The sequence below is a fragment of the Jaculus jaculus genome, chromosome 1 (assembly GCF_020740685.1).
Source record: "Jaculus jaculus isolate mJacJac1 chromosome 1, mJacJac1.mat.Y.cur, whole genome shotgun sequence".
Taxonomy (NCBI): Eukaryota; Metazoa; Chordata; class Mammalia; order Rodentia; family Dipodidae; genus Jaculus; species Jaculus jaculus.
In genome coordinates, this window is record NC_059102.1 from 94,175,441 (window position 1) to 94,191,911 (window position 16,471).

Sequence of the window (16,471 nt, forward strand, 5' to 3'; positions counted from 1 at the left end):
GATGTACTAGCCAAAGCCCACGATTTTAGGTTTAATCTTTCTTTACCTTCTACTGGAGACTACTGTCACCCCTCCCTTATCAAGTATTATATCTTGCAGAATAATATCCATGAGGAGAGATACAAAGTACTGATTTATATTGCCATTAGTTTTGTGTCATCATTCTTCTTTTTTCCCCATTCCCCAAAGACCTTTCCATTTCCTGTGTTCTATTTTCCTTTTAGATTTTTTTGTTTCTTGACTTGTTTCTTGAATAGACCCTCCTCCCTATACACACCCTTTTAAAAAATATTAATTAAATATGTGTTTCAAATTGAAACTTTGTATGGATACACTGTGTTGATGCAGTAATTCTCTCCCCTACCCCCACTCCATGGAGGGCCCCCCTTTGTGAGTTTGCTGATATTTATCATGGAGCTGTTAACTGAGTTGTGAGAGCATTAGTTGGTCATTGGAGGTGGCAGAGCAATGCCTCTGTCTGCTCCCTCCCACCTTGTGTCTCTTACATTCTTTCTGTCCCCTCTTCTGCAAAATTCTCTGAGCTTTTGTGGATGTGCTTTAAGTCTAATTTAGTGTTGAGCTCTCAAGAACCTCTATATATCTGCCTTGGTGCATTTTAATATCCTCAGTGTCTGTCTCTATCACCCTGGCTCAGGTTACCTGGCCTGCCACAGAAGCAGCTTTCCTGCTCATCTCACCAATTTCTTTGTGTTTTTATCTGGGTCTTAGCTGCCTTGCTAGGGATAGTTCACCTGCTGACATGGAGTCAGCTATCCTTGTCCTGTTGATAGATTGTGGTTGTTCATGGTGCTCACTGCTTTCTGATAAATAAACATATTTTCCAATGGAGTGTGAGATCAGGATAGGTTAAAGAATATAAGCATTTTTAATTTAGAGAGATTTTGTTGGGCATAGCCTCACTTTTGGCCAAAGACTAGTAAAACCTTTTTATTGGCGTCCATAATCTTGGCTTCCATAATATTCTGACTTGGTTTCCAGTCTACCTAGCATGTGTGCCTCTATTTCACAGCTGTACATCTTTTCAGTATGGTTGCTTGCATATAGCTGGTTTCCCTGCTTCCTCACAGTGCTATTGGCCATTTTTGCACAGCATCTCAATTCACAGTTTTTACCACTTTATGGGCTAACCATCTGGGAGCTGACTTCCTTCCGGTGCCAGGGATGGGATACCTTCCAGTGATTTGTTGGCCAAGGAGGTCCCTGATGCCCCCCAAAATTACAGGACACTGCTGAGGCTCTTGATTTCCTACCAGGAATAGATGGTAAGACCCTATTGCAGAAGACTCCACACACTTGGGCTGCCAGGTCACTGAGAATTCCTGCTGGAGCTAAGCTGAAAACCTCCTCCATGTAGTCCAGCTGGCAAAAAGCTGGAAAAAGCTATGTTGCATGCAGATCAAAGGGGGAGAGAGAGAAATCACCAGTTTAGAAACTCAAAAGTGGACACTGCAAGCCATACATTTGGCCAGCCAGGCCAAATGAGCCAATGGGTACAATAATCGCATGGCTGTTATGGGGGAAAGCAACTGCCCTGTAATTTGACTAGATGCCTGCTGCATGGGAAGGAATACATCTCTGATACTGATAACCTACAATGGGATATGTAGCAGACAGCTTCAGGTTCACTGAGATGAACTTTCAGACCAGACATGGTTATGGAGGAAGGGATATTTATTGAAGCTTTCAGATCTAAGGGAAGTTCCATAATGGCAGAACAAACTGGCCTACCTTCACAGGACCAAGCAGAGAGAGAGAAGTACAAGCCAAAAAGCCAAAAGCCAAAAGCACAGCACTCTTCAGGAACTCCAGCTAGGTACACTTCGCAAATCTTTAGATTGAAATCTGAAACCCACCACCACACCTTAAGACCCTCCCAGTGACACTGCCTCCAGCCAGGTATCTGCAGATGCAATCTACAAACAAATAAACAACTGAATATATTGGGGACCATCTATTCAAACCACCACATTCTGCCCTGGCCCCCAATAGATTTATAACCATCACACACTATAAATTGTACTCAGTTCAATTTCAAAGGTCCCCACAGTCTTGACCAATTTAAGATATTAAGACCTATAAAATCAAACAAGTTAAACATTTCTAACATATAAAGGCACAGAGTAAACATTTTCAACTGGTATAATGCATAGCAAGGTGAGAATAAAACAATGCAAACTCAACCACCATCAAACAAATATCAAACTTCTGCAGCTCAAGTTCAATATAACCAGAGGTTGACAGTCTCCAGATTTTCCAATTCTGCCCCTCCAGCTGGGCAGAGTAGCTGGGGAACACTTCCCTTTCAGGCCAACATGTGCTCTATGGTAGCACTTGCATAGTCCTGGTATATCCAAAACACCTTGAGGTCTTCATGCAAACCACGGTCCATCTTCCAAAGGCTTTTTCAGCCTATCAGGGCATCATGCCCTACCTCATTCTTCATCTCAGCAGCAGCTCCTGGAACCATGTGCAATTCATGACCACTCCTCACATTTTCCAAAGGCTCTTTCAGCCTATCAGGGCATCAGGCCCTACCTCATGCTGCATCTCAGCAGCAGCTCCTGGAAGCATGTGCAATTCAAGACCACTCCTCACATTCTTCATGCTTCTGAAACCAATACCAGGTGTGCAGGACACAGATGTATTCTTAATTCACAGACAAAATAAATCATAACCTTGAAAAGCAGTTTCCTTCTCCTATCAACTCTTTCCAAAAGTATTTGCATTTCTATGATAGTCTTTCTTCAGGCATCCTTTCCATGGTAAAGCAACTGGACCATTTTCCTTTAAGATTGCTAATGTGTTTGACAATAGCAGATTCAGTAACCTAAAACCAGTCTTAGTGACTGTAATTTTAACTTGCTTGAGGTTTTCCAGCTTAAAATCTTAAATCTCTCAGTCCAATATCTCTAGCCAATGGACATCACTCCATTACAAATTTAACCTTGATCAAATTCTCTGGGCCTGGACAGCAGAACGCAACCAGCCCTTATGCCAGTAGCCCCATTCCAACAAAGTTCTATGCAGTCTTTCCTTCCCCTTAGAAAGCTCATAAGCCAAGCCTCGAAGTTCAATGCTGTCTTCACTTAGCATTCTCAAACTCTCATCAGAATAGTCCATAAAACTTGGCTTACCACTCCATAAGACATCTTCATTTGCAAGCACCAAGTCCATGCTTATTCCTCCAAAACAAAGGTTCCAAAAGATCAACATCCACATGGTCAGGTTCATCTCAGCCCACTCCTCGGTACCAAATTCTGTAGCAGACAGCTTCAGGTTCACTGAGATGAACTTTCAGACCAGACACAGTTATGGAGGAAGGGGTATTTATTGAAGCCTACAGATTCAGGGGAAGTTCTATAAATGGCAGAAGAAGCTGGCTTGCCTTCACAGGATCAGGCAGAGAGAGAAGTACAAGCCAAAAAGCCAAAAGCACAGCACACTTCAGGAACTCCAGCTAGGTACACCTTGCATATCTTTAGATTGAAATCTGAAACCCACCACCACACCTTAAGATCCCCCCAGTGACATTGCCTCCAGCCAGGTGACTGCAGATGCAATCTACAAACAAATAAACAACTGAATATATTGGGGGCCATCTATTCAAACCACTATAGGGTACTCACAAACTGTGTCAAAAATGATGATACAGCAATTTGTGGGTGTCTTAGAAAGCATTGGTTAAAACCTTACAAGTTGTGTACCAGATCTAATTTATAATATTTTCTCATTTTCTTAAAGAAAGTCACAAAATTTATGAGCTTAAGTTGCATGTCATCAAACCTGGATTTACCATTTCATTGCAACACACAGTTCAATTTAAAATTTTTAAACTGAAAGTATTTCTTTTATAATTTTTTGACAATTTATTTATTTTCAAGGAGAGAGGGGGAGGGAGGGAGAGAAAATGGTCACAACAGGACTTCTTGCCATTGGAAACAAATTCCAAATGCATGAACCACTATGTTTATCTGTCTTTATGTAGGTAGTAGAGAATAAAATTGGGGCTGCCAGGCTTGGCTAGCAAGCACTTTTAACTGCAGAGCAATCTCCCCAGCCTGAAACTAAAAGAATTTCTTTGAACAAAAAGTTTAACATATTTGTAATAACTTAGATGCTTGATCCAAATTACATATTTTTTTCTGTGTTTTCTATTCCTTTTTTGGGAGGAAAAGTCTCTGTGTTGAAAAATTTGATAAAGTACACCAAAATCTGCCAATTGATATTTTCAAAATCAGGAGAAGCAGAAAAGGCATTCTCACTTACTCCTCACAGAGCCCACCCGGTTCCCACAGGAAAGGAACATGGTTGTCTCTGCACTGGGACATGGGAAAGCACTGGACACACAGGTTTGCTAAGTTCACTGTAGTGTATTATTATTAGGTTACACCCTTTCCTCTCATGTATTGCTTCTTTAAGGTTGGCTACTCTTACCAAACCCATGTCTCTATCTAAGTATAAAAGAACTCAGGTGCCTCTATTTCTTTGGGTCTTCATTTCTAAAGCTACCTGAATAAATACATAAAATAAAGTTGTGATATTTTCATCTTGTTTATCTTTTGTTACAAGTGCCTCAGCCATCAACCTTATGAGTATAATAAAGGTGTTATTTCCCCATTCAATATGGACTCTGTTTGGTTTATATGTTCTTTGTGCTGTTTCTTTTATCAATATTTGATGAAACATACTTTCATTGAAAAAATATTCACTAAAGTTTTCATTTCTGTCTTTATATACAACTAATTCACAAGAAAATTTTGTTTAACAAAACAAACTATTTCAATTTCTGAAAGTAACTATATTTAAGTGATTAAAAGATGCAGCATATATCTGGCTAGAGAGATGGCTTAGTGGTCAAAGTGCTTGATTGAGATGCCTAAGAACCAGGTTCAATTCCCCAGTTCCCATATAAGCCAGATGTACAAGATGGAACATGTGTCTGGAATTCATTTGCAGTGGCTAGAGGACCGGGTGTGCCCATTCTTTCTCCATCTCATTCTCTCTCTCTTCCTCTCTCTTTCTCAAATAAATAAATGAATAAATAATAAAATTAAGAAGATGGAGCATATAAACTTTATATGTATAGATCCATGCATGTATATAGCTAATTAGTGTTTTGAATACATTGATAGTTGATTGTTTACTTAAACTTATTTATTATATTATTTGTTACTTATATCTTTTCACTACTGTCATCTCTGTTTTGTCAAAATAATGAAGTAAATTCAAAGTATGAACTCAGATTCACTGAGCATATTTATAACTAACATGTTAATTGTCTTATCCTTCATGGTGAAAACCCTTAGTCTTGAATTCTATTTCAGCATTCATCATTATTTTGACTTTACTAATGTATATTTAAGAAACAATGTTAATTTTATTCTTATTATTCTTATATATTTCTCTTTCTTACACTTCTTGATTGTTCCCTGTTATATCAATGTTGCTTTCATTGTTTTTTACTAAAATATATGCATTGTTTTCAGGAAAATATGGTATATTATAAAATATAGGGTTAATGTAGTATATATTTGCTCATTGGTGTTTGCTATCTTTATTTGTTTTGTTTTCTGAAACAGTCTGATGTAGCCCAGGGTGGCCGTGAACTCCTCTGACCCACCTGAAGACACTGCAAATGCTGAGTTTACAGACATGCACCACATGTGCAGTTTATGTGGTCCTGGGGTTCAAACCAGGGCTTTGTGCATACTAGGCAAACATTCGATCATATCTTGTCTCCTATCATTATTTTTTAAAGCAAATTTATAGACTTTTATAGTCAAGAACAGAAAGCTCCATTCTAAATAATATAAATTTTTGTCTACTCTGACTTTTCATATTTCCCTCAAAAATATTTGTAAATACTACACAAAAAAGGACCTGACTCCTAGTGAAAAAACATATATGATTTGAAATGATTGCATAAGAAATTCCCCCTTTCATATTTATTTGATAATTTTATGCCAGAATAGATAATTGTTTTATAATGTGAACTGTAATCCAATACTACTTTGCATATGTTGTTAGTCTAATTGTTCTAGCTTTGGATAATGGGAGGTCTCTTAGGCTGGCTCCTGAAGTCTGTTCATTTTGTTATTCAAAATCCTCCTTACTTTTCAATTTATGTGTTAACTTAATCACTGTGCTGCCATGAAGCCTCAGTCAGTCTCTATGGGTAGCAGGGGACCCCTAGCTTCAGGGTATTCCTACTCTCTCCGTGGCTTTTACAGTCTTTCAGCCCCCTCTTCAGCCATATTCCCTGAGCCATAGCAGGCCTGTTGGCAGTCTGATTTAGTGTATATTATTGTAGTCTCTGGATTTCTGCTTTCTTTCATAGGTTTTGATTATTCTATGTGTCTGTCATTATCAACCTGTGGCCTAGTCAGGCTAGCAGTAAGAGCAGTAGTTATGACATTGCTTTCTCTGCAGGTTCTCTTATTTTAAGATCAAGTCATTTGTATTATGTTGTAAGAGATCTTTGAATACAAGTATGCTTTAGATACATACTTGCAATATTTATATCCCATCTATATCTGTATTTTTCATTTTCTTTTTTTAAATTTTATAAACATTTTATTTAGAAGTTTTATACAAATTGAATATTGTTTTTCACTTTACTTGGTACTTTTGTTATAATTATATAAACAAAACACAGTGATTATTTTCACTAAATCTCCTGTGAGATGTTCCCAAAAATCCCTTGAATTAATCCCAGTGTACCTTCACAAATATGATCATTTTCTGTGTATGACATTGACAGGAAGTCTGAGAATTCCTATGCAAGCTATACAGTGTCAAATATGGAGTTATATAAAATATATGTATTACATCTAACTTTGGGTGAGAGACACCTTCATTAAAAAAAATAGTAGAAAGGAATTAGAGAAATTGTGATGGATTAACATGAAGTCTACTTTTACAAAATTGTTTTCAAGATAAGAGTTCTACAAAATATATGGCATATATATATACATGTATATATATATATATATATATATATATATATATATATATATAGCATATATATATATGTATATATATAATATTCTACCATATAAATATATATTTAAAGTTAAAGCACAAAAGTAAAAATTACTTAAACAAAATTGATGAAAACCATCAATCTGCTGCCATAATTCCATCACCAATTTGAAGAAAAAAGAGACATTAAAAACCCAGTGATGACTTCATATACTAGTGTGAATTATTTCCCTTAAATAAATGGTTATGAGGAACTGGCCAATGTATCCATCTGTTCTCCTGCTCTCGTCTTGCCATTTTCCCTGACATCTGTCTGATCCATCGTATTCTTTATGGGTCTATCACCTGGAATCCCCCAGAAGACTCAACACTCCCATAGGACACCAATCCCAGACACTAGCACTGAAACTGTACTTCAGACCCAGACCCCAAGGAACAGACACCACATGCCATTTTCTTGACTATGTTCAAGCACATGGGTAACTGGTTATGTACAGCTTTCAGTTTGGAAGCAGTAAGGGGACATATTCACAATAACAGTAGTTAGCAGCCAGTGTGTACAAAGGAGTAAGATCACCTCCCACATAGGATACAATGGCAATAAATGCCCTAAGTAAGGTATTATCAAATATTAAGTTTATATGAAAAAAAATTGAAATAATATTCCTCAAGCAATTAAGAGTACTTGGAAAAAGGAAATTTTAAAAATAAATGTAAATCATTATTAATGCTATTGTGAGTTATTCCTAACATAGCACTTTTGTGATGAGATGTCATAGACATTTTATTTCTAGATCACCTGAAATCATAATAAATATATAATTTGTAGAAAACAATCTTATTGAAATGTCCCTTATATTAAATTAAAAGGTAAAATTAAAAGCTCAACCTAGCAGCTTTTATTTTTTATTTATTTATTTATTTTTTTGAGAGTGACAGTCAGAGAGAGAAAGAAGCAGTTAGGGAGAGAGAGAGAGAATGACGTTCCAGGGTCTCCAGCCACTGCAAACGAACTCCAGACACATGTGCCCCCTTGTGCATCTGGCTAACGTGGGTCCTGGGGAATTGAGCCTTGAACCGGGGTCCTTAGGCTTCACAGGCAAGTGCTTAACCACTAAGCAATCTCCCCAGCCCCCTTAGCAGCTTTTAATTCATCAAAATCACTTACTAATTTCTACCCTATCTTTGGTTATTTTCCTTAACCACAATTCTGAAAAAAAAAAAAAAAAAGCAAATTCAGGACAATAAGGCAGATACATTGTATCTAGTCTGAAATTTCAGTACTATTAAGGATATTAAAAATACCTAGCATCATGTATGAACGTTGAACTTGTTACATAAATTTGAATTCATTTACATCTTTAAAAACTGAACATTTAGGAAAGGCATTAGTGATATAAGGTATACTTCACATTAAAAATTGTTGGTTATCACAAAGCAGTTTCCAGCCTGTAAGTATATCAAATGGCAACAACAACAAAAAAAAAAAATTGCAACTAATTTTTTTAATTAGCTTAAAGGTCTAAGGAATTAAAATACTGCAAACAACTGATCAGTCTGTTGAGTTATGCAGCAATTATTCCAAGCAACTGAACCCACAAAAAGTACCCAGATACAGTGTAATACAGACATGTAGAAATTACAAATATCTCGTCCTAAACAACTTGCATTCTTCCTAGTTCATAACGAATCCCTTTATGTTGTTTTTGGCATGGTGCCAGAGGCTCTGTGGAGATTGGATGTAAGGCGTTGCTGATTCGGAGGTTCACAACACGTAGCCCTTGGAGTTTTCAAGTGGAAGAGCTGTTAAAATGTAGGCTTGCTCTTGTACTCTTCCATTGTCTGAGGACGGAGTCCCTCCATGGTCAGGAGTAAGTAATCAGCGTAAAGTGCAAGACAGTTGCTGGGGAATCATGCCTAAGGTCTTAGTAACTTAATCAGCCTCTTAATTCCAAACAGCAGGAAGAATGGCGTTAGGCCCAATTTTAAAAAAAGTACCGTATAAGTCTTGCAATCCTCTTGACTCTTCACCTGCTCCTGCAACATGTCAGAGTCTTCAATGGCTTTGACAGCAGATTTCTTGGATGTTTCCTGAATTTCTCCACCTATGATAAACTCGTCCAGGATAAAGTATGCCTTTTCCAAATTAAAGATAATATCCAGCTCGCGGACGTTTCCAAAATACTTGTCCAGCTACTCCACGTACCGGTGTACAATCTCTAGGGTCAAGAGCCCATTGTCTTGATTTTCTATTGCATAGCAAAAATATAAACTAGCATATCTTTTATAAACAAGTTTTAGCTCCTTCCAGTCAACAAAACTGCTTGTCCTGTGACCACGAGACAGAATGATCTGAATGATTTCCCGGGTGATCTTTTTCCTCTCTTTGTCAGGGAGAGTGGTATACCACTTCTGCAGCTGCAATTTTCCTTGTCTACTGAAGCGCAAGATGAAATGTATCATGGTGCCCAATAAGGCCCGCCCGCTCCGCCCGCAGGTGCGCGCCCGCCTCACTCCATGGCTGCTTCCCACAATGGATTTTTCGTTTTCTTAATAGTGCCTTGTAAAGCACAAATGTTTTTGTATTTTTATTTTAAAATGTTTTATTATTAATTTGTAAGCAGAGGGGAATGAGAAATGAGTATACCAGGATCCTTTGCCTAGGCAAACAAAATCCAGAGATGTACAATTTTGTGCATCTGGATTTACCTAGGTATTGGGGAATTGAACCCAGCTGGTCAAGCTTTCAAGAAAGATGTTTTAACTGCTGAGCCATCTCTCTAACACACAAATGTTTTAAATCTAAATCAAACTTAACAAACCTTTTCTTATATGCATATATTTTTGTGTCTTATTTAAGAAATCTAAATCTAAGATTAGAAATATTTTCTCTAATGATTGAAAATTGGAATTTGATGAGTTTTAAGTTTTATATTAAATTAATGATCTAGGTTTGTTTGTTTGTTTGTTTGTTTTTTGTCTTGTTTTTGTTTTTGGAATTCATGATATAATCTAAGTTGGCTTCCCTTGAACTCACAGCAATCTTCCTGCTTCAAGCTTTCTAAATACTGAGATTGCAAGTATGTGCCAACCATAACTACCTTAATGTTCTACTTCATATCAAATTTTACATGTGATTGAAAAAAAAGGGTCAAAAAAAGTTAAGCCATTAGTCTAGCAAGCAGAAGGAGATCATAGCACAGGCAGTAAGTTGGCTTCACATAAGGAAAGAACCATGGCTGTAAGACTAGCAGACTTCTAACTTCTACTCAAAACATGATCTTTAAAAAGCTGCATGCCAGAGTATCAAGAAACCCAGTAACTTCCCAGTCCATGTGGCCAGATGCTTCAGCAGTCCCAATACAGCACTGAAGGCCTGGAGGCTTCCTGAGGAGCTGCTGGTTTTCAATCCATGCAGGTCTTCAGTTGACCCTGGTCTTCAGTCAGTACTGGAAGGCAGCAAGCAGCTTAGGCAGCCACGCGGAAGGAAGGGAAGGCCTCTTTTCACCCAGCGCTTCCTTATAGAAAGTTCCCATCTGAGAGGTGCTGCCCACTCTGGAGGAAGGACTTCCTTCTTCAGTTAATCCTTCCTGGTGAGCAACCTTAGAGACCCACCCAAAAGGGATTTCTATGGATTACTAAACAAATCAGGTTGACAACACCCTAACTATCACAGGAGGTAAGCTTTAAAGTAATTTAGAGTAGTTTTATGTAGTTAACTTTTTTATTTATTTTTTCATCAAAATAGCACTCCTTTTATATCGCATAACTACCCTTTTTTTTTTTTTTTTACATGGTGGGTCTTTCTTTTTTTTTTTTTTTTTTTTTTAAATTTAATTTATTAGTTTTCTTTTCAGTAAATACAGGCAGTTTGGTACCATTATTTAGGCTCATCTGTGATCTACCCCCTCCCATTAGACCCTCCTTATTATTGAAAATGGGTCGTGCATTGTGGAGTTAGCCCCCAGTTATTAGTATGATAAATGTCTCTGAAAATCATGACCCAACATGTAACTCTGACATTCTTTCCGCCCCCTCTTCCGCAAGATTTCCCTGAACTTAACTTAACTTCCCATAACTACCCTTTTACAATTTCATTTATTTGTAAAGAGAGGGAGAGGGGGCAGATAGAGATTGAGAATGGGTATGTCATGGCCGCACACACACACACAAAAATATCTGTACACATGTACCACCTTGTCCATCTGGCTTTACATGGGTCCTGGAGAAACAAACCTGGGCCCTTTGGCTTTTCTGGCAAGCATCTTAACTTTGAAGGCAACTCTCCATTCTAATCTAATAATCAATTTATGTGTTTTTACTACATTTTTCCATTGCCTTTAAAAAATCATCTGTAGCTTACAGCAACTGAATTACTTGAACATAAACAATGGAATTCATCAATAAAAATCAGAATACTAAAAGCAATAAAATATCTCTAAAATGCCATCTCTGTTCTAATTTTTAAAAAATATTTTATTTTTATTTATTTACTTGACTGAGGGAAAGGCAGGGAGAGAAAGAGAATGGGCTCACCAAGGCTTCCAGCCACTGCTAACAAACTCTAGATGCATGCACCACCTTGGGCACCTGGCTTACATGGGTCCTGGGGAATCGAACTGAGGTCCCTTGGCTTTGCAGGCAAGCACCTAGCACTTTAACTACTAACAGCCCCTCTGTTCTAATTTAAATCACTCCTTATTTGGTTTGTTTGTTTGCTTTTTACTTTCAAAGGAGGCTCATGCAGCCCAGGATGGTCTCATACTTGTTGTGTAGCTGAGGATGGCCTTGAACTCCAGATACTTTTTGCTTTAACTCCCTGTAGAGTACAGGTATTGCAGGCATGCAACCCCATATGCAGTATTTAATGTTTAAGAAGTTGGGTTTTGTCATAATCAGAGAAAATTGAGATTTCAAAAATATTATGCCCATAGAAATCTACAGAATAACTCTAACGAACAGACCAATAGTAATAAACAATGGACTTACATTACAATGTCACATCAGCACTGTGTTCAGATTTAGTTATTCACAGACATCCTGCTTCTCAAATGTTACTCTGAGGATTCATGTAGCTTATGAATTAATCTCTCAAAAGGCTGAGATTGGTTTCCTTCAAGAATTCTAACTAGTTTAGACCAAAGGAGCTATAATTTATTTGAAGACAGTTAGCATGAATTTTTTTTCATTTAGATACTATCTTACTGTCTAACACATGTGAAATGTTAATATTTCAACTATTGAAAGTAGGAATAAAGTTAACAACTAAAAAATAGTCTTCCACAATGACATTGCATTTTCAAGACAGATCATCCTTGTTCGTTGTAGACCCAATACAAATGATTTAATAGGATAATGGTTTTGCTCTCATCTCTAGGTAATAGTGTGTATTTAACATTTATAGTACATTATAAAAGACAACTACCAATACAGATAAAATATTTATTAGAATCAACAAATACTGTCCATAATAAATGCATGTAAAATACAGGATGTTTCTTGGGGACAACAGAAAAGACTTAGGGAAAGTAAACAGATGACTATGCTCTCATGTAGAGATGGGCTCCACTGGGCTCTTTCTACATTTCTTTTACTCCAGACAATCACATGAATTTGTAAGACTCAATAAGAGAGATACAAGAGAAGTTTATTACTTAATGTAGCTCTATTTTACTGTGTCAGACCAATTAGTTATTTAATACCATCTTATTACAACATATATTCTGCTGTTTAGGCATTTATATCACGGTGCCTTTCAGATAACAATTCAGAAAATTCACAATTGCAAGCATGTATAACATTATAAAAACAAAAAAAAACTTAAGGAAAATAAGGACACACGCATACACACATAATTAGATATCATTATATATAATTATTGTATAATAATATAAAAAATGATACCTAATTACAAAAAAATGAGGAAAACTAGTAATATAGACAATGAAAATAAACTATATCCAGAAGGAAAAATAGCATCTCAGCCTCGTAATATGACCACCATAAACTTTGGAAATTATCAGAGAAAGCAAGAAACCAAAAAATTGACTTAGTAATTTTCTATTCATAATACTACTACTTTTATATAATTCCAGTAAAAATTTTCATTAAAATTGTTGCAGTCAGGTTCACATTGCTGGTAGAAATTACCCAACTAAGAGCAGCTTGTGGGAAAAAGAGGTTTATTTTGGCTTACAGGCTTTAGGGGAAGCTCTATGATGGCAAGGAAAATGGTGGCATGAGCAGAGGGTGGACATCACCCTCTGGCCAACATAAGTTGGACAATAGCAACCGGAGAGTGTGCCAAACACTGGCAAGGGGAAACTGACTGTAACACCCATAAGCCTTCCCCCAGCAATACACTCCCTCCAGGAGGCCTTAATTCCCAAGCTCAATCAGCTGGGAATCTAGCATTCAGAATATCTAAGTTTATGGAGGACACCTGAATCAAACCACCCCATGCTGCCCCTGACCCCCATAAACTGATAACCATGCATGATTTAAAACACAATGCATTCATCCAACTTAAAAAATCTCCATAGTTTTTATCAAACCCAGTGATGTTCATACATCCCCATAGTCCAAAGTCTTTTAACTGAGCCATAATAGCAAAAATTCCCCCTAAAACACATAATGTCACAGAATAAACAGAAGATAGCATTGCACATAGCAAAGAAATATTCAACCACTACAATATTTAATACAGCCAGGGTAAACATCAAACTCTGTAGCTTCAAGCCAGCAACTCTACCCAGGGACAAATCTCTAAGTCCGATAATTCTAACCAGCAACAAATCTCTGAAGTTCAAATTCTGCCCTTCCAGCTAGACTACTCACACTCCTGGAAAACTTCATTGGGACTGGCAACTTTCCTTAGCAGCCATCTCTTGGTCCCAACATATCCAGTGGGTGTCCACTGCAACCCATGGTTCATTCTCAAGGCTCCATGGGGTCTCCATGCAGGCATTCAGCAAACCAGCTTCACATTACCCATGGCCATTTCCAAAACATAAGACCATGTTGCAAACTCAATGACCCTCTCTTTCTTGCATGTCTTATATACCACCATACCAGATAGAATTCCAATTTGTTAATACAGGGGGGAATAAAGCAGACTTTGAAGAACAAGACACTCCTTGAGCACTCAAACCCCTTCAAAAGAGTCTACATTCTTCTTGTTCCAGTGCAGGTCGGCTGGCCCAATCTCTATGGTTGTAATCTCTCAAACAATTTGCAGGTGAATGGGCAGCAGTTCACCCCAATTTTTTCTCTCTTCCATATCCCTCTACTCACAGCAGTTTACTTCTATGCAGTGCAATCCTGCATAACTTCTCAGGACATGGGCATAACAGCAAGCTTTTCATGCAAACTCCCTCTAAGTGAGTCCAAGCAAAGCTCTTTCTCACCCTCATGAGCCAAACTTCACAGTCCAAAGTTCTTACTGCATTCATGTCTGAATTTGACCAGAATAGTCCATCAAGCTATATTTATAGCACTGCAAAACATCTCTTAGGCCAAGGTTTCAATCCTTCCACATTCCTCTTGAAAATCAGCTCCAAAAGGCCAAAGCCACACAGTCAGGTGTCTAACAGCAAACCCACTCCTTGGTACCACTTTACTGTTGCAGTCAGGTTCGCATTGCTGTTGAAATCACCCAACTAAGAGCAGCTTGTGGGAAAAAAGAGGTTTAGTTTGGCTTACAGGCTCGAGGGAAAGCTCCATGATGGCAGGGAAAACAATGGCTTGAGAAGAGGGTGGACATCACCCCTGACCAACATAAAGTGGACAATAACAACAGGAGAGTCTGCTTATCACTGGCAAGGGGAAACTGGCCATAACACCCATAATCCTGCCCCCAACAATACACCCACTCCATCAGCTGGGAAGCTAGCATTCAGAACAAATACCTAAGTTTATGCAAGACATCTGAATCAAACCACCACAAAATAATCTTCTCAGAGTTACCAAATTCTATCACATGACATAAAAGCAATTCTAATTAACTAGTTAATAAGACATATAGAGAGAAAGGGAGGGAGAGAGATTGGGCATGCCAGGGCTTTCAGACACTGCAAACAAACTCCAAACACATGCGCCACCTTGTGCATCTGAATTATACAGGTCTTAGGGAATCAAAATAGGGTCCTTTGGCTATAATAGGGTGTTTCTGTCTTTCTAAATAACCTGTTCCCTATTAACTCATGAACAGTGTGATCTGTTTACTCAGACTGGTTGCCCATTTGCCTCTCTGTCATATTTTTCCACTTCTGCATTTCTCTGCCTTTGCACATGTTAGTCTTTCTACATGTAACTCTAACATTGCTCCCTTCTTCTTGTTCAAATTTTAGGAATCCTTTTTGAGCAATGTTCCTTGTTGCTATGAAGAAATACCTGACAAAAGTGAGTTAAGGAAGTAAGGGTTTATTCCCACTCATGGTTAAAAGTACAGTCCATATAGCAGCAGATGTTAGCATATACTATGCTTATCAAACTTCCCAGTAAGCACTTCTCTTAATGTTCATCCCCATACATTAATGCTACTCTCACTTTTGGTAGAGAACCTTCTCTTTTCAGATGGCAGTGGCCTTGGATAACTCAGAAGGCACCATGGTGCTTAGAAGAAGTGACAGAGGAGTGCTGAGCACTGAAATATCTCTATCACATCTTCCAAGGCTCAGGGTCCATTGTGAAAGTTCCTAGGAAACTGACATATGCAAGCAGTGACCTTGGGATGACTCAGAAGGCATCATGGTGCTGGAAAGAAGTGACAGGAGTGCTCAGCACTGCAATATCTCTATCATATCTTCCAAGGCTCAGGGTCTATTGCAGAAGAGGTGGTGGAAAGAATGTAAGAGCCAAAGGAAGGGTAGGACTCCTTACAAAATGCTCCCCACAGACACAAAATGGCCTGGATATCCATGATCTCACAGTGCCTGACACTACCTACACAAGACCATCATAAGAGGATGAAAAAATCATGACATCAAAATAAAAGAGAGACTGATTGAGAGGGGGAGGAGATATGATGGAGAATGGAGTTTCAAAGGGGAATGTGAGGGGATGGAGGGCATTACCATGGGATATTATCTACAATCACATGTAGATATTATCTACATGTGTCCAACATGTAGCTCTGTCTGTGCTTTGTTTGCACTGGCAATGTAAAACATACTTGGGGAGCTGGTGTGTGTGTTTGCTGGGAGTAAAAGAGTACAGCGTGGGGAAGGGGCAAAAAGAAGTACAGTCCATTATTATAGGAAAGAGACAACTTCTGGTCACAGGGCAGCTACAGTCAGGCAGGAAGCAAAGGGAGAAATAAGTAGTGGTATTAAGTTTCTTTTTTTTCCTTCTTAACCAGTCTGGGACCCCACCCTATGCAATTATGCACTCCACAGGGCAGATCTTTACTACTCAGTGAAGCTTTTCAGGGAATGTCCTTGCCAATGGGCTCAGCTGCATGTTTCCTTGG

General features: G+C 38.1%; 1 pseudogene; it reads right to left on the reverse strand.

Annotated features, from left to right (window-relative positions):
- Window positions 1-8,808: 8,808 nt before the first annotated feature.
- LOC101607650 lies at window positions 8,809-9,465 on the reverse strand (annotated as a pseudogene).
- Between the last annotated feature and the right edge of the window lie 7,006 nt (window positions 9,466-16,471).